We start from the raw sequence: 19,774 nt of genomic DNA on the forward strand, positions 1-19,774 counted from the left end.
CAACTCCTTATTTGTGTTGTGTAATAAAGAAAACTGGGCTCCTACTAAGTGTGGTACAATGTGAAGACCTAACTAGCTCTAACAGTGCTAAGAAAATTGAAAATCTTGTAAAACCTGAATGATGAACAAATTAATTAACCAGATTTTCTCATTTTACGGTTGTTTCCATATGTTTATTTTTGTTTTAAATGATAAGCACATCTTTTGTATTTATATAACTATAAGGAATATGTCTGTCATCACTGAGAGCTGTTTTTCAGGAATCATCCTTATCTCATCATGTCCAATATGTATGCAAAATAGTTTGACATGGTTTTTAATACAGACTGAATATTACCTTCTTTAATGTTACATTAATTATTATTAACTTAATTCAGTCTTTTATCACTTGCCCTGTAAATCCCTGTAAATTCATATTCTGCTGTACAAGGCTGGCACATTCAGCTGAGTTTATCTGTTGACACAGATCAAGTAACTCTTTAATTCAATGGGATCACTGCAGAAAGTGACAGCTTCCTACATTGTGAAGCCCTGCTTGACCACCTGACTACCTCCTAAAGAAATTTAAGAAATGTTCCGATCTCTTTTAATTGTGGAATGTGGTTTTCATGGATGCCTTCAATGAGTATCTCATTCTGTTACAGCTGGCACATAGTTTAATTAATAGAATCACAGAGTCAGCTAGGTTGGAAAAGATGGTTAACATCATCAACTCCAACCTCTACCCAGGATTGCCAAGTCCATCACTAAACCATGGCACTGAGGGCCTCATTTACACCGTTTTTGAACACTTCCAGGGATGGTGATTCCACCACTTCACTGGGCAGCCTGTTCCAATGCCTGAGCACCCTCTCTGTGAAGAAATGTTTCCTAATATCCAATCTAAACCTCTCCCCGTTCACAGCTTGAGGCCATTTCCTCTTCTCCTATTGCTTGTTACTGGGGAAAAGAGACTGACCACAACTCACTACAACCTCCTGTCAGGCAGTTGTAGAGAGCGATAAGGTCCCCTCTGAGCCTTCTCTTCTCCAGACTTAACCTCGCTCAGGTTCCTCAGCCATTCCCCATCACACTTGTGCTCCAGGCCCTGCACCAGCTCTGTTGCCCTTCTCTGGACCCACTCCAGCACCTCAATGTCTCTCTTATAGTGAGAGGCCCAGAACTCAACACAGGATTCGAGGTGCAGCCTCATCAGTGCCCAGTGCAGGGGGATGATCACTGCCCTGGCCCTGCTGCCACACTATTGCTGGTACAGGCCAGGATGCTGTTGGCCACCTTGGCTGCCTGGGCACAAGCTGCTCATATTCAGCTCCATCAATCAGCTTTCCAAATAATAATGCCAATTATGGTTATTATTAAAACAGAATTGGAACATGGTAGAGGGAATAGGGATCGCATGCACTATCTGTATTTAACTTCATTATTTATTATATTTCTGTGTCAAAACCTCTCTACCTCCAATTTAATGCAAAGAAAGGGAAAACAAATAAACTATGTATTGTCACCAAATATGTTTTCATCTCATGGGAACGTTCATGAAATAAAGGCGATATTCATCCTAACTGATTTTTTTTTGCGTAAGTTATAAACAAAATATTTTTTGTATCTCAGCAATTTGGTTGATGTGAGATGCACATGTACAAATAGTGGGTTAACAATATAAGATCTAACCAATAAGAAGTGATGCCATAAATAAAAGTAGTATTTACACAGTAATATGATCTCTCTGTACTGGTAGTAAGTGACAGACCAGTCAAACCTTTCAGAGTGTAACTGTTTTAATCTCTTTGATCTATAACTAAAGTTACACTATCATACAATGAGTCATTTCTTACTGGATATTTTTACTGTTATGCAAAGCCTACTTACATTTCTAAACGAGAATGCATTTCACAAAACTCTACATCTAACTAGCACAGTATGTCTAACAGAATCTCATGTTGTTTGAAAAGACAAGTAGACAAAGAGGCAGTAATAAAAACAGCCTTTCAAAGGCCCTGTTTCCTACATATTTACGATCTCTCTTAAGTTGATGCAGTCTCTTCAAATATTCTAAATGGTCCCATCCATTACTGTAGGGCAGATGCAGCCTTTCAGAAGACACTAAACACAAACGATGCTTTATTTCTAACGTACACTATCGTCTTACAAGCACCAGCTGTAAAAGTGTAGTTTATGTATTGCCCTCATTGTATTCCTACTTTTTAGCCTCTTCAAATGCAAAAGTGTTGGAACTCTGTCTTAAGTTGTTTGATCCCTAAATCAATCATTAATTGTTGAAGTAGAGGAGATGTATGTGAAATCAATAAAGTGTTTAATATGTAGGAGGTAGAACTATGTAACGATGATGAGATTCTCTTCTGACTGTAATCTCTTCAATTATGAACCTCACCTAATGTACTTTTCCATGCCATTCTACTGATGACCACCAGTGAAAGCCATTATGGCCAAGAGCAGGGTGTCCAGAGTGATGTTCAAATTTAGCCCTGACTGCAGTAGAATGGCTATACAAACATCTTGTCTGAAATCTGTGCCTCAATGTATTCCTGTTCCTTGCTCCAGAACAATCTCATGTCTCTGCTCTAACTTTGGGCCTGATATCTATGCTATCCAACAAAGCTGAAAAATCTTTTCCTTTTTATCTTAGGAGATCTTCAAGTTGTATCATCTATATGATATAATGACATAATACATCATATTATGAGATGTATCTATATTTCAAGAAAATTCTCCCTTAAGAATTATTGCCAATAAGTGTATTAAATATAAAAAAATGCTCACTTCCAAAAAAACCTACCGCTGTTCAAAATCATGCTATATGGTCATTAAGAATAATACTGTTCTGTATTTGGTTTGATTGGCAAGGTTCTGGTAGCCGGGAGGCTACAGGGGGGCTTCTGTGAGAAGCTGCCAGATGATTCCCCCATGTCTAACAGAGCCAGTGCCAGATGGCTCCAAGATGGACCCATCACTGGCCAAGGCTGAGCCCATCAGTGACTGGTGGCACCTCTGGGATAACACATTTAAGAAGAGGGAAAAGATGCCAGACAAAAGCAACTGCAGCTGGAGAGAGAAGTGAGCATATGTGATAAAAACAGCTCTGCAGACACCATGCTCAATGAAGAAGGAGAGGGAGCAGGTGCTCCAGGTGTTTTTGTCCATAAGGTGTTTTAAGATTTAGTTTTATTTCTCATTACCCTACTTTTATTTGTTTGGCAATAAATTAAACTCATTTTCTCTGAGTCTGTTTCACCCATGATGGCAACTGTTGAGTGATCTCTCCCTGTCCTTTACTCATGAGCCTTTCATCATATTCTCTCTCCCCTCTCCAGCTGAGGAGGAGAGTGATAAAGTGGCTTTGTGGGCGCCTGGCATCCAGCCAGGGTCATCTCCACCATGCTGTCTTATTTAACATCTGGGTAATCATTGTGTAGAAAAATATCTTTTATTTATTGAGTATTCTTTATCTTAACAAGAAAGGTGCTATATTTTGCCTTAGCTTGAATGATTAATGTAGTAGTTTATAAAATACAAAGGTATGTCTGCTTGAGATTACTCTCTTTTTGTAACAATTAGTGGTTATTGTTGGAGAAGAGAGAGTGAACCAGACAGACCTTTCATCTGACTCAGTATGACTGTTCTTCTAACAGTACTTAGCAGAGTTTAAATAAAAAAATTACAACAGTAGGAGGCATGATGCATCTTTTCCTCTGACAGGTGGATATTCTCAAGCTCCTTCCCATGCAATGAGCCTGAAGAAAGAGGTCTCAGTCGTCATTACTGGATTGTTCAGAAACCACTGAAAAAAATAGCTGGATCCCAAACAGGAAATTTGGAAATAGTTCCCTCCTATCAAGGCTGTCCAATTTCCCACTTAATTATTTTGAACCAAAATAATTCAACTGTTATTTGGGATTATCTGGGGGGGGGTCACCTTTTGACCAGAATTGTACTTCCTAGTTAGAATAAATCACAGAAGGACCATCAGCATACTAAAAGCATCCTAGCAGATCAGTTTAATACCAACATAATTACTAACAGTAAATCTTTACTTTACTAGCCATTTCTCTGTTGTGTTTTGGTTTTTTTAATTTTTTTTTTCTTCCCTTCTTAGCGGACTCTGAGTGATAGGCATAATTGTAAGAAAAAACAATTTGTCCTTAATGGTAATTGTCTCTCTCCTTAGTAATTACTAACATTTCTTACTAAGATTCAATCAAATTTTCTATGTGATAGTTTGTTAACAAGAAAAAGAAATAGTTACAATGCCTAATTTATGTTTTTAACTGATGCTGTTCTATTGTAGTAGTTCAAAACTGGAAGAATGTTTTCTTAGTAGCACATCCCTACTTTGATTTTAAGGTTTTTCTGCTTCTATTTAATATGAAGAACTAAATTCAGCAAAGAGACAAAGCCACACAGTAGAAAACTAGCAATGAAAATGGCTGTGATAATTTCTTATAAACCACAGACTGAAAAGAAGAAATTAACACATGATGCTTTACAATGATACAACCTGAAGAGACAGATTCTGGAGACTTGAAAAACAGTAACTTCACATAATTTGCTGAAGTCATTTGTGGGACACAACCCACTAAGCAGAAAAATTCCATGGGAAGCAAAGTAAAAAATAAAACACATGGCAAATAACAATATAATGTACACTCAAAGCACTCTGACAAGTAGAACTTGGATATGAATTATATTTGTTTTCTTGATATTTGAATTTTAATATCACAGTAAGACTGCCTGTCTGCAGGGAGAGCAGCTGGTTTTTATATTTTATTGTTTTCTTTAATCTAAAGTAAGAACATTTATTGAATGTATATGCCTTGCTCTTTGTATATAACAATAAATGTTTTTTTCAATAGAACTATGTATTTGAAAACCTCCAGAAATACTTAAAAATATCTGAGGAAAATCATTAAATAGCAAAGCTTTGTAAGATTATTTATGAACTACTCTCAGTTGGAAGCAAATAGAAAAAATAATGCTAATTTTGCCTGCTCCTGCTGTTTCTCATGGAATTATTCCTAGCAGTAATTCCTAGCAGAATAAGGAACTACCATTACAAAATTACAGAAAATGTGCACAGAAAATAAAGTGTAAAGGCAGCAAAACCAATTTCTTGAAATCCAATTATTGCTATATTCTCCTAAGGCCGAACATGCTCTGCTCAATTTAAGAGCTCTTTTGAGATACTGCTTCTCTAAGAAATAAAATCTAAAATCAGCCTTCTGAGCTTAGGAGAGGAAAGATAGAGGGTAAGTCCCTAATCTCTCATGGGCCACTTCCTCATGGAAGGAGGTGCCTTTGGGAATTGCAAAAATGGAGATTTCAACAGCCCCTTTAGCTAAACCAATTCACTTTGAGTGGCTTTTTCCTTATGTTCAAGCCAAATCTCCCTTTTCACGACTTTTGACCACTGCCTTCTCCCACTACACACTTTTTAGAATAGTCTGGCCTTTTACATAGTTGAATAATATAACTAGATCCTCCATTAACCTTTCCTTCTACAGGCGAAACAAAACCTCTTCTCTCAGCCTCTCCCTGTGTATCATATGCTCCCATCCAATAATCATCCTAAGGGCCCTCCGCTCCAGATTGTTGACTTTTCTCTTTATGGGGAACACAGCAGTACAGATGCAGTTACCCTCCCCTAAAATAGCACAACACAGTTGCCTGTTTCACAGTAACAGTGCACTGTTGGCTCATATTCAATCTGGCATCCATTATAAATCCCAGGTCTTTTCCAACAGAGCTGCTACCCTGCCAGCTGGTTCCCAGTCTGCATTGATGCATGTGGTTTAGATGCAGAACTACAACAGCCTTCTTTTGGCCCACTTCCTGGGTTTATTAAGTGTATCCTTTTGGTTGAAACTCTGCCACTTGATCTCTCAGTCTGACCTCACTCCTTAATTTACTGCCTTTAGTAAATTTGCTAACGGTGATGTGCCATCATACAAGTCACTGATGGAAGTATTTACATTAGACCACCATTAGATTGTCAAAAGGTAAAACTAGATCTGGAAATAGGTGCAAGAACACTACACTGTCAACCAAAGACACCCAAACTATAGATATTAGATGTTCCTAATGGAAGAAAATGTCACCTCTGCAGAACAAATACTCCTAAAGATGTTTGGGTGTGCACGGCTATATGCTGACGGAACTCCCGGTGCAGAAGGTAAGCACGTACATATTAGGACAGTGGAGAGAGATGGCCACGCTCCCTGCTGGGATTTAGCTTTAGAAGCTAGTGTTCTGGTTTAGGCAAGAATCCAGCTGACAGTATTCCACTGAGTGAGTATGAGAGCTAGAAAAATAACTCCTAGGTGCTCAGGGACAATTACTGGCAGCATGTAAGACCGACTCAGATGATCTGAAGAGAGTTTAGGTGCACAGTACCTGACAGAACACAAACTATCTGCTTCAGAAGGTGCTTGTAGGGAAGTGAACTACTGGTTTCTTAGCAAAACCTTTTGTTATTATTACTCTGCTGATATACACAGATAATTAAATGGAGACAAAGAAAACTGCGGTTTTTTTGATAGATTTGCTCTTTTATTCCAAATCACAGCTTTATGTTAGTTCTACAGTAGTTTTGAAACATGTTGCAGTCTTTTGAAAGACAGCAATACATTCTGTTCTCTGCACCCTTTACAACAGATGTGTAGTATTCAATATATTCACACCACTTCATTAGCAGAGAGATGATTAAATCAAGCTATTTGTGCGTGAAATTGTCTGCTTTCTCCCTTTACCCATATATACAAGTAACAGGAAATGCTTTCAAAATGGAAGATCTAAGGTATAGGCAACACCACCTTGTGGGAAGAAATTAGGAGCTATCAAGCTTCTGGAGAATGCTCAGTTTCTTTTTTGCTTTCAAAAGCAAAAAAAAACCCTGTTGAATGGGCTTACACAATTAAGTTCAGAGCACAGTTGATATTCTGAGGTCCCTTAAACCATTCTTCAGTTCTGAAGTATAATCAAGTGTGCCAAAGTAATTTAGAAAAAGTATTTCTCTCAGCTGTTCTCAAAGACACCTCGTAATAGAGGTTCTACATTTCTAAGCAATGTTAAAGCCAGTTTTTCCCACTGTTCTGGAAAAAAGCCTTTTACAATCATTTTAAGGTGGTTGATGCAAATAATTACAGTTGCAATTGTTTATCCTAAATTACTGCACCAAATACTTAGATAATCTACATATTTATGTACCTGATTCATAGGAATAGGAAAGTCTTTACAAGCCTAGGCCAATTTGTAAGTCTGCCTTTACAAGTGCAATATGCAAATGCAGAGCAATCTGCACAAAATCTGCAGAAAATCTGCAAAAAATCTGCAGAAAATCTTAATTTTTTTTAATTAAAAAATTTAAATAATTAGATTTTTAACTATACAGAACTGCTTTAAATCCTCATTTGTGGATTAAATACATGAATTCATTCTCTGGATTCATCTATTTAAGATGCCTCACAGAAATAATGCTTTGGCAAACATCCTCACTATTAGTTTATTTTTCTGCTAATAGACTGGACTGAAGTACCTCTCAAGCAAAGCACTAGAAGGAACTTTGTTGTAGATATTTTATGACTGTACAAAGGCATATAGATTTTTTCACTGGTCCTTCTCCTCTCCTGTGTGTGCTCTTTAAAACACTTTCTTTTTTTTTATCCTTCTAATAGGAATGTAGAATGTTCATGAGAGTTTTTGATAGGAGATGCCTTTTCTCCCATAAATTACGTGTTTTTTCATTTCCCATACAGATTATCTGAAGTGACTCTTAAATGTAGTGGTTTTCAATCATTTGTAATCCTTTAGATGGTTCCATGGAGAACTTCATTCTACATGAATTCTATTTAATACTATTTAATGTTTATCACCAAAAAAATATTTATTTTTGAAACACATCAGATCATAGTAAACAGAAAATACTTCAAAAGCCCAAGAAAAATTTTCTCCCTCAGGATGTTAGTTCCTCATTTTTACTTTCTTTGACATGTACTACCTGAGAATTTTTTTATAGTTCTCATGCATTTCATGCAGTTTTCAAGAAAAAAAAGCAACTTTAAAAATAGGATTTGTGTTAATAGGATTAATTTGGTGAAATAACATTGCCTTTTTAGACAACAAAGCAGAGAAAATAAAGAATAACTGAATATCATTCTGCACCTTGATGTGCTGGATTTGACCTCTACATGCATATGCTATTAATTTTCTATTCAGCCTTTGTAATCAAACGTAGCATCTGACACAGCATCATCAGCTGGTCAACAGAGGTGATTCTCCTGCTGTATTCAGCATTGGTGCAGCCTCACCTGGAGCACTGTGGGCAGTGCTGGGATCCACCATTTAAGAAGGATATGAAGGTCCTTGAATGTGTCACCAACAGAGCTGGTGACAGGACTGGAAGGAGCATCCTGTGAGGAGTGGCTGAGGGTTCTGGGCTTGTCTAGTTTGGAGAGAAGGAAGCTGATGAGTGACCTCCTTGATCTACATCTGGAGAGGGAAGTGGTGAGCTCTGCTCCCTGGTACCTCGTGACAGGACACATGGGAATGGTTCAAAGCTGCATCAGTGGAGGTTCAGACTGGACATCAGGAAGCATTTCATTACCAAGAGGGTGATCAAACAATAGAACAAGCTTCCTAGAGAGGTGGTCGATGCCTGAAGCCTGTCAGTGTTTAAGAGACATTTGGACAATGCCCTTAACAACAGGCTTTAACTTTTGGTCAGCCCTGAAGCAGTCAGACAGTTAGACTAGATGATCATTGTAGGTCCCTTTCAACAGAAAATATTCTGTTCCACTCCTCCTTTTCCTTTTCCTTTTCCTTTTCTTTCGTTCCCTTCCCCTTCCTTTTTCCTTCCCTTCCCCTTCCCTTCCCCTTCCCTTTCCCTTCCCCTTCTCCTTCCCTTCCCCTTTTCCCTTCCCTTTCCTTCCCTTTCCTTTCCTTTCCACTCCACCCCATCCTATCCTATCACATCCCATCTCCCATTCCATTCCACCTTATCCTATCCTATCCTATCCTATCCTATCCTATCCTATCCTATCCTATCCTATCCTATCCTACCCTACCCTATCCTATCCTATCCTATCCTACCCTATCCTATCCCACCCCATCCCATCCCATCCCATCCCATCCCATCCCATATTAAAAAATACTATCAGCTAATTCTCCACAGTTGCCCACAGCTGAAATTTCAGTCACATTGTTACTGTGTGGCTCAAAGGTATGCAACACCAATGGGATAAAAAATTGTATTTTAGAATACAAATGAAAGATGCTTAATAACTAGCATATGGAAATGTGTGGAAGTTTTTAAATGGTTTCGGAAGAAAAGGGTATGACCCCAACCCCGCAAATCCATGTACATTTTCATGCTAACAGTGCTTATATTAATGCCTTTCATTACAACCTAGAGCTGCCTGTTTCCTCCCCTCTGCTGCCTGTTCAATTACATCATCTTATTTTGGAGGAACTATTGTGAACTGAATATAGGACTTGCACATTTTATCAGATCTTTGAGAAAATAAGAGTTTGTAAGTTGCTTGATTCAGTTCACAGTCTCACTCCACAGTCAATTGTGTCAAAACAAGAGAGGCAATGTTCTGTGACCTGAAATAAGCAGGGAAAAATCAGGAATAATCTATGAAGAATGACTAAGAAATGTGCAATTTCATGCAGAGAAAAGAAGAGTGAATGAAAATATTATATACCTTCAAATACTGAAAACCAGAAAGGTCTTATGCTGGTGCCACTGTTGAATTTGGAAATTCACCTAACACTCAGTGCAAAATAGGGTCAGAAAAAACCCTAAAATAGTATCTGCTGTATCGCCAATATCAAAGTGCTTTCTCATTCCCGAAAGACATTTTTATAATGTACTCTTAATGATTCAGCAATGGATTTCCGTAATCTGCCAAGAAATCTACAAATCTTAAAAAAAAAAAAAATTTCTGCCTTCTCCATAAATTTGCCTAAATTCTTACATGGGAAACTTCCTAATCTCTCACCTGCATAACATACTCTGTGATTTTGAACTGTTATTGTTTTCTCTGTGGCGCACAGAGCAAACACAGATTAACCTGTTCCTTTTTTTAGCAGCTTTGAAGTATTTGTAAATTGTTATATCCTTCTACTCTCATCCTCTGAGCTTAACTTCTTAAGATCAAAGATTTCAAGGTCTTCCCTTGTCATAAATCTATCTGGATTTTTGACAAAGCTTGACGCTTTCTCCTAGATTCATCTGAAATTATTCTACCTCTTATTGAAGCAAAACATTCCACAAATCAGTAAATTACTTTGATTTAGTAATTGCTGTTGCTGAAGAGTAGAAGGAAAAATACACATCTTACAAACTGTACTCTTCTTTATTTCCAACATAATACTTGCCCTTCTCACAAATTGTAGGTCTTCCTAGTAGATCTGAAAGTAGCCATATGTCTAACTCGGATAGACTATCTTTATCTGCAAAGAATAACGGAAACATATGGCAGAACAGGAAGTCTTTTGCAAACAAAGCATGGTTTCAGTTTGCAAATAAATTTCATATTCAGACACTTGAAGTGATACACACCAAACAGATTCAACAGGCTTAACACTTCCTCAGCTCATGATCTGCTGCAGTTTATATCTGCCTTTTTTTTTTTTGCAGACTTAGTAATTAGTTGTTACCCATCCTATTGCTGTGTGGCTATTTTTTTCCTACCTAAATTCATAAGTTTCCATTCTTTTTCGTGTTGTCTCTTGTTTTTTTTTTCATAACATGACTTCAGTTTTTAAAGGCTATTTTGGATTATCTACCATTACAGTTTCACGGCACCAACTTTATTTTGTTTCATTACTTTCACGTTGATGTTTAAGGAAGTTAATAAAAATCCTGAATAGTACTGGATACAAGAGGGGAGGCATATAAAACTCCACTTGAAACAGACTTTTGATGCTGAACCATTGATAAATGCCTCTGGTTTGATTTTCCAACTGTTTTCACCCTAACATAAATTCCATGTTTCACAGCTAGCTTATGAAAATGGCATGTGATGAAGCATTGAAAGCTTTATTAAAATCAAGATATCTTATATTTACTGCTTCTCTATCTATAAGGCCTGCTACTCCCTTAGAGAAAGAAATCAAACTGATTTGACATCATTTTGTTCATGACAAAGCTGTTAAGTTACTCATCTCCTTGTTCCCCTTGTGATGTTTATAGATTAGTAGTTTGATTATATTGTTCTATTTTTCTCCTTCAGAATTAAACACACACCATTATCTCTCCCTTTTGCTATTAACAGCATTCAGCAGCTCATTGAGACTGACTTCTTTAATGAAAGCTAATTAAAATCTCTGACCTTTCTACTTGTTAGAGAACTAAAGTTCTCTTGGTCTTTCTCTTCTCTTCTCTTATTGTGCCAGACAGATTTTTCACATTTTCCAAACTGTCCCTCTTTAGTCACATCTCATTTTATGCCTTGTGTTTGGGAAAGCCTGTAACCTTGATTTGTAACAAAACCAAGACCTTATGTTGTTAATAATTTGAGCACATTCATTCCTATACAAAGGCTTTAAACAGGATCTAAACCCAGGAAGATAAATGTGCTATACTAGAATTATCTCCTTTCTCTCAAAGGATAGGCAATGCATTTAATAATCTCTCTAAAGAAAATACATTCTACAGTAAAATGTGAAAAGTGTTCATTGGTAATATTTACTGTAGCAAACAAAATAAGGTCATGGCACAGCTCAAGCACTGGTCTATACCACTTAACAGCACGCTTCTGGTCCAGTTTTACCACTACTAATCATAGAATCATAGAATAGTTAGGGTTGGAAAAGACCTTAAGATCATCTAGTTCCAACCCCCCTGCCATGGGCAGGGACACGCCACACTAAACCATGTCACCCAAGGCCTCATCCAACCTGGCCTTGAACACCGCCAAGGATGGAGCATTCACAACCTCCCTGGGCAACCCATTCCAGTGCCTCACCACCCTAACAGTAAAGAATTTCTTCCTTATATCCAATCTAAACTTCCCCTGTTTAAGTTTGAACCCGCTACCCCTTGTCCTGTCACTACAGTCCCTGATGAAGAGTCCATCCCCAACATCCTTGTAGGCCCCTTTCAGATACTGGAAGGCTGCTATGAGGTCTCCACGCAGCCTTCTCTTCTCCAGGCTGAACAGCCCCAACTTTCTCAGCCTGTCTTCATACGGGAGGTGCTCCACTCCCCTGATCATCCTCGTGGTCCTCCTCTGGACTTGTTCCAACAGTTCCATGTCCTTTTTATGCTGAGGACACCAGAACTGCACACAGTACTCCAAGTGAGGTTTCATGAGAGCAGAGTAGAGGGGCAGGATCACCTCCTTTGACCTGCTGGTCATGCTCCTTTTGATGCAGCCCAGGATACAGTTGGCTTTCTGGGCTGCCAGCACACACTGCCGGCTCATGTTCATTTTCTCATTGACCAACACCTCCAAGTCCTTCTCTGCAGGGCTGCTCTGAATCTCTTCTCTGCCCAACCTGTAGCTGTGCCTGGGATTGCTCCGACCCAGGTGTAGGACCTTGCACTTGGCATGGTTAAACTTCATAAGGTCGGCATCAGCCCACCTCACAAGCATGTCAGATGCCTCTATACAAATGCCCGTAACATGGGAAACAAACAAGAGGAATTAGAGATGTGTGCACGACTACGGGAGTATGATATAGTAGGCATCACAGAAACATGGTGGGATGGCTCCTACGACTGGAGTGTTGGAATGGAAGGTTACAGGCTCTTTAGAAAAGACAGGCCTGGCAGGTGGGGAGAGGGAGTTGCTATTTATGTTAGGGATAGGATGGAGAGTATGGAACTCTGTCTGAGGACGGGTGAGCAGTCGACAGAGAGTTTGTGGGTCAAGGTTAAAGGGAGAGCAGCGATGGGGGACATTATTGTGGGGATCTGTTACAGACCGCCTGATCAAGAGGAATCTGTGGATGAAGTGCTCTATAGGCAGATAGGAACAGCCTCACGCTCACAGGCCCTTGTTCTCATGAGAGAATTCAATCACCCTGACATCTGTTGGAGTGAAGGTACGGCCCGGCACAAGCAATCCAGGAGGTTCCTCGATTGTGTGGAAGACAACTTCCTTCTGCAAGTAATAGAGGAGCCGACAAGGAGAGGTGCCATGCTTGACCTCGTGCTCACCAACAGGGAAGGGCTGGTTGGAAATGTGACGCTCCAGGGCAGCCTTGGTTGCAGCTACCACGACATGGTCAAATTCGAGATCCTCAGGACAGTGAGAAGAGAAAGCAGCAAGCTCACTGCCCTGGACTTCAAGAGAGCAGACTTTGGCCTCTTCAGGAGCCTGCTTAGTAAGGTTCCATGGGATACAGCCCTAGAGGGCAGGGGGGCCCAAGACTCTTGGTTGTTATTCAAGGATCACCTGCTCCAAGCTCAGGAGTGTTGCATCCCAACTAGAAGGAAGTGCAGCAGGAGGGCCAGGAGACCTCCTTGGATGGATAAGGAGCTGCTCAGGAAAATTCAAAGGAAAAAAAGAGGCTTATAGAAGGTGGAAGCAGGGACAGGCGACCTGGGAAGAATACAGGGATGCTGTCCGGGAAGCTAGGGACCAGGTGAGGAAGGCTAAGGCCCAGTTAGAATTGAACTTGGCTAGGGATGTTAAGGATAATAGGAAGGGATTCTATAGGTACGTAGCGAGTAAAAGACAGACTAGGGACAATGTAGGCCCCCTTTGGAAGGTATGGCTACCCAGGATTTGGAGAAGGCTGAGGTTCTTAATGACTTCTTTGCCTCAGTCTTCACTGGCAAAGGCTCTGACCGCACCACCCAAGTCCTGGAAGGTGAACGCAGGGACTGTGAGAATGAAGACCTTAGGCCCACTGTAGGAGAGGATCTGGTTCGAGACCATCTTAAAAACCTAAATGTACACAAGTCTATGGGACCTGACGAAATCCATCCGCAGGTCCTGAAGGAGCTCGCAAATGAAGTTGCTAAGCCACTGGCTATCATATTTGAAAAATCATGGCAGTCAGGTGAAGTTCCCGATGACTGGAAAAAGGGAAATATAACCCCCATTTTCAAGAAGGGGAAAATGGATGACCCAGGGAACTACAGACCAGTCAGTCTCACATCTGTGCCTGGAAAAATCTTGGAGCAGATTCTCCTGGAATGCATGCTAAGGCACATGAAGAACAACAAGGTGCTTGGCGACAGCCAGCATGGCTTCACTAAGGGGAAATCCTGCCTGACCAATTTGGTGGCCTTCAATGATGGGGCTACGGAACTGATGGACAGGGGCAGAGCAGTTGACGTCATCTACCTGGACTTGTGCAAAGCGTTTGACACTGTCCCACATGACATCCTTGTCTCTAAATTGGAGAGACACCAATCTGATGGGTGGACCACTCAGTGGATAAAGAACTGGCTGGATGGCCGCACGCAAAGAATTGTGGTCAATGGCTCAATGTCCGGCTGGAGACCAGTAACGACTGGTGTCCCTCGGGGATCGGTGTTGGGACCGGTCTTGTTCAACATCTTTGTTGGTGACATGGACAGTGGGATTGAGTGCGCCCTCAGCAAGTTTGCCAATGACACCAAGCTGTGTGGTTCAGTTGATACGCTGGAGGGAAGGGATGCCATCCAGAGGGACCTCGACATGCTTGTGAGATGGCAGAGGATTCTACTAGTTGCTCATTGGAAGCTTTGTTTTCTTAATCTTTCTAGGTTAATTGTATTTACTAGGTCCTTACAATGATAATTGTCTACATTTCTGTCCCCTTTAAAAAAATACCCATAAATTTCAGTTCATCCATCTGCCACTGTATTAAAGACTCCAGATTAAGTGTCTAAGCAAACATCATTGAACCTCTCCCATGTTCATATAGTCAGTACAGAAAGTACCATCAGCCTGTTATGAACTGATATAGCCGAGAATCATAGAATCCTAGAATGGTTTGGGTTGGAAGGGACCTTAAAGGTCATTCAGTTCCAACTCCCCTGCCACGGGCAGAAATACCTTCCACTAGACCAGATTGCTCCAAGCCCTGTCAAACCTGGCGTTGAACACTGCCAGGGATGGGGCATCCACAACTTCTCTGGGCAGTTTGCTCCAAATCAGTAGGATAATTAATACGTATTACTGTAAAACAATGTAGCTTCTTTGTGAAGGACAAAGATGGGTAAAAAGTAGGTGGTGTTTGCTTGGACACTGGAAATAATGCAATCAGCCATATACATTTGGAGGAAATCATCTGAACTATAAATTGAAGGTGCATATTTAGGAAACAAGAATTTTACACATGACCAACAGTGAAACAGAAGCACGTTAGTTTGGAATGAATCAATATAAATACACTTTCTTAAGAAACAGAAAGTAAGTCAGCCTCATCATGCAAGAACTAATGAATTCTGTTCATTCAAAATTCAGCTTACTGACAGTTTTCAGCAACTTGTGACAGAACGTTCTCATGCCCTGAAGCTAGCTCACTGTTAACAGAAAGCTGTGAGACAGAGGCTGCAGTCCCAGATGAAAGAAAAATAAATTCAAACTAAAATGCAGTGGTGTAGGTGCTAAAGAGAAATTTTGTGAAGGCAAAACAACAAAGAAGGCAAGTATCACAGACAACTCAACAAGTCTCCATTATGGTAAAACCAGCAGGTCTAACTAAATAATGCAGCAAAATCCAAATGGTTTAAAAACATTTTTAGTATAAAAGAAACATAAAAGTGCATTATATATGTATATATATATATATATGTTATATATATATATATGTTGAAAGGGAATTTCCCTAAATAAAAAAAATATTTAAATCAAGAAATGGCAAGAACAGAAAAAACATGAAAAATATGAAAAGGAAAGGATTCTGATCCATATCTCTCAGTTAACCTCTCAATTATCTCTATGCTCCCTGCTTGCAGCACTAACCCTTCAGCACAGAAATCTCTTGCCTCTTCACATCTAAAAAATTCATAAACTACATCAGTAATGTTTTTAAAGTGGTTGTTGATGCTGTAATGGAATCCTGCAGCTCTTGAACTGGAAAAATTACTATTTTTAAAGTTGTAGTTATTTTCCATTACAGATCTGCCAAAATTACTTGCCTTGAATTATGTTACAGAATATTGCCTGTAATCTGCTAGGTGTCTATCCTTGATTAAATCCTGACTGGTATTAGTTATAACATTGCTTAATACTCACTTTGTTAACATACAAATTCTCTAAAATAAGTACTGCCAAAACTCAGAGGTCTTATTTTGTATCTCAGCCACGATTCAGCAGAGATTGTGATACAGTGCTCAAATACTGAAATGACGAAAACAGAACATTTCACAGTGTATTTGCTAATATATTAAACACATCATGGATAGGTAAAACCATTCACACCTGTTGAAATCTAAAAGAACATACACAAAAAAAATTAAGTGCCGTATGTTTTCTCTAAAGGTTCCAGTAAAATTTGTTAGTCTAATTCATGTTGAAGGTAGCAAACAGAATAGGTGAATTTCTTTTCTAACTCAGAACCTGAAGTTATTGTACAATTCAACAGAGATGGCAACAAAATTCAAAAAGTCCACATTAATGTGATATAAAACCACATCATATTTTACTCAGGTGCTAATAAGGTCACATTGATTTTTACAGTCAGAAACTATGACATGTTCTCTTCAATGACTAAATCCATCCTTGTGTATCATGGTTATCTAGGAACATTCCTGTGTGTCAGAGCCCAACTGCCTATACTGTTAAATTTTTTTAATGGTCCCTGATAGATCTGGTCCAAGGCATCTATTAGTCTCCCAGAGAACAGCAGATCTGGATACTAATCTGTAGCTTGCACAAGGGACTAGTCCCAGTGGGTGGTCTGCATGCAAATACAGTGTTTTGGAGGGCTAGACAATTAAAAATATGGCCATAGAATACTTCATGTCAATTGGCCTCCAAGAGAGTAGATGCAGACATAATGACTGCCTGGCAGAAAGGAACGCTGAAACTTTTCAATATGCATAGGAAGGCTACTGACATTGCGCTGAAGTATACATTAGAAAGAAGAAACAAGTATTTTACTTTTGTAAGTATATGTTATGACTAGTAAGCTAAAAGTGGCATTTTATATAACATCAAAGCTGCAAATGCTAATAAAGTATGATAATCTATAGGACATGATACTTCATTGCCTATTAGTTTACCTATTTTAGTGGCATGACCTTCCTGAGTGTCCAAATGGCTATTCCGTAAAATTGAGCTAAACAATGAAGATGGCATCAGAGAAAAGTATGTGAATTTTAAGTATCAGTGTTTGGTTCGGGTTTCTTTCCCCTGTACTCTTTAATGCTAAAACTGCAGAGATGGGGTTGGAGAGGAAAGGACTATTCCTCTACCCTAACATACATTACTGCTATTTGCCATATTTACTGCATGCTAAGCGAATGGGATTAAGGGAATACCCTCAGAGTACGAAGTACTGTAATACGATTGAACTAATAATCTGATTATAGAATGAGCTGTACACTGCTCAAGACACACACAGTGAATGCAGTATACAGGTAGGCATGCACATACATGTACATCATCATTAGAAAACCTGCATTACAGTACTTCTGATATCATCTATTGAAAGCCTAATCTATTACTACTATATTCTTCATTTCTTTGGATCTAAAAAATTACCACACTGTTGATCGGATAAAGAAAAACGAGATGCTGATTAATCCCATCTAATTTTAGTCATGTAACAGACACATGCATTGTAAGCATACACTTTTCAACAGTGTGGTGAGCAAAATGTTAAAAGGAGCTGAGCCATCAACTACTTTTAAAACCTTTCAAGCACCAAAATAATGTTCTAGGAAAGACTCTGTATTATGTATGGGAAATCTGATGAATTTATTTCAGAAGAAAAACACACTTTCCTGAATAGACTACTTATTATGTGTCCTGTTAGGGTTTTAAATTAAGTAACAACAGGACAGACTGTGGCAAATACTAAATGTATAATATATGCAAAAGTGTTGGTCAGATGCAGTGTTAAACAGGTATCTGGATTTTGTCTACATCATTGTGCTTATGACAGCTGAATCATGGTATTTTGTAAAATCAAAAGATTCGCGATTGGATTTTATTTTGTGTCTTTATGATTTATTGAGAAATTCAGAAGTTCTTTTCTTCCAGCTTAATGTTAAAGGTAAAATTGTAGGCAGTCTCAAATGACAATTGGAAATTTTGGTATCATATGAGACAAGACAATGAAAGACAGGGAACTGAAAGAAAAATTGTTTGCCTTTTGACATTAGGAGAGCAAGCGATCTTTAAAGAATCCCAACCCAACATATTAGTTGACATATGCTAGATGACGTGTCATTTAACACGTATTAACTAAATAAGATAAACATCAGGGAGCTTCGGCTTCAATAAGATTACTTAAAAGGTTAAAGTCATTCTCAGTGGAGTCAAAACTTTTAATAAAGCCATCTTTATTTAGATAAAAATTCCCTCCCTCAATTCAAACTTTTACAGAATATAAACAGTCTGAGACTGATGTACAGTTTTATGAAAGTAATTTCTTATTTCATCTGGAAAATATGGAAATAGAAGAATGTTTTTAAAATTGCTAATGCAGTCTAATCCAGATTGTGTATTAGAAATCTTAATTTTTTTAGCTTGCTGAAATAGAAAAGCATGTAGAAAGATTATAAATTCAAGATCCTGAGATATGTTCAGCCCAAATGCCAAACAAAGAAATAAAAAGGAGTTTTGATTTTGGCTATTCATTGTACTTTCTTGATCTGTAGAACATTTTTATACTGTTATTTGGGTGTTCAATTGTTCAAAAACTTCTAACATCTTAATACAGCCAAAATAAAAATAATCATGCACATTAAATGTACAGCACTACTGAAAGAAAGAGACAAACAAACCCAAGAAACTAGTTGTGACTATGGGAACTGGAGGAAGTTAGGCAACATTTCTACCTTAGTGAACAACTGTCACTAAGATACAACTAACCATGGATAACTTAGTCTCAAGCAAAAGCTGATTTCGCCACCTGGCCTCTTGTAGGTCAAGCAGCTGGCAGTTAGCTAAAGTAACTTAGACTGAACCCAAAATGTAATGAGACAATAAGCGTCTGCTGCAGTGATTTATGACTTCTTAAGCAAGGCTGGAGGTGATGCAGAAAATAGCATAGTAGCTCAAAAAAATAAAACAACTGCTGAATTGAGTGAAAACAGGACAAGCAAGGAATTGGGAAAACTACAGAAAGTGACCAGAACAGCCAACCTGTGAACATTCAGAATGAAGAAAAGCTGAATCTACTTCTGAGTTTCATTATTTCCAAGTGCTCCCAACTTCCAGGACATTCAGAGAACAGATATGATCTCTTTAATAGGGAATATACATCACTGACGTGTTTTGCACGGTTGTATATGCAGCTAGTAAATCTTGTCCATTATATTATGGACAGTCCTTTGGTCACTGGCTGCTCAACTACTCAACCCCCACAATGACAGTTTGAACAATGGATTTGACAACCATGGGTGGGTTCAAAGGATGAATGAAAAGAAGCTTTTTGGATTGAAAGACTGAGACCCTTCCAGCTGCCACTGATCTCAAACCCTCTATTTAATGGGGCCTATTACACCATTCTGCAGGGCTAATATCTTACCTCCCTCAAAAATAATTAATTTTGCCTAGGAACAAATGACCTAGAAACACCAATTTACATCAATTTTTACATCAGAACTCTCCGTACATAACAGTTTCTATTCATATATGAT

The sequence above is a fragment of the Psittacula echo genome, assembly GCF_963264785.1.
Source record: "Psittacula echo genome assembly, chromosome: Z".
Lineage (NCBI taxonomy): Eukaryota > Metazoa > Chordata > Aves > Psittaciformes > Psittacidae > Psittacula > Psittacula echo.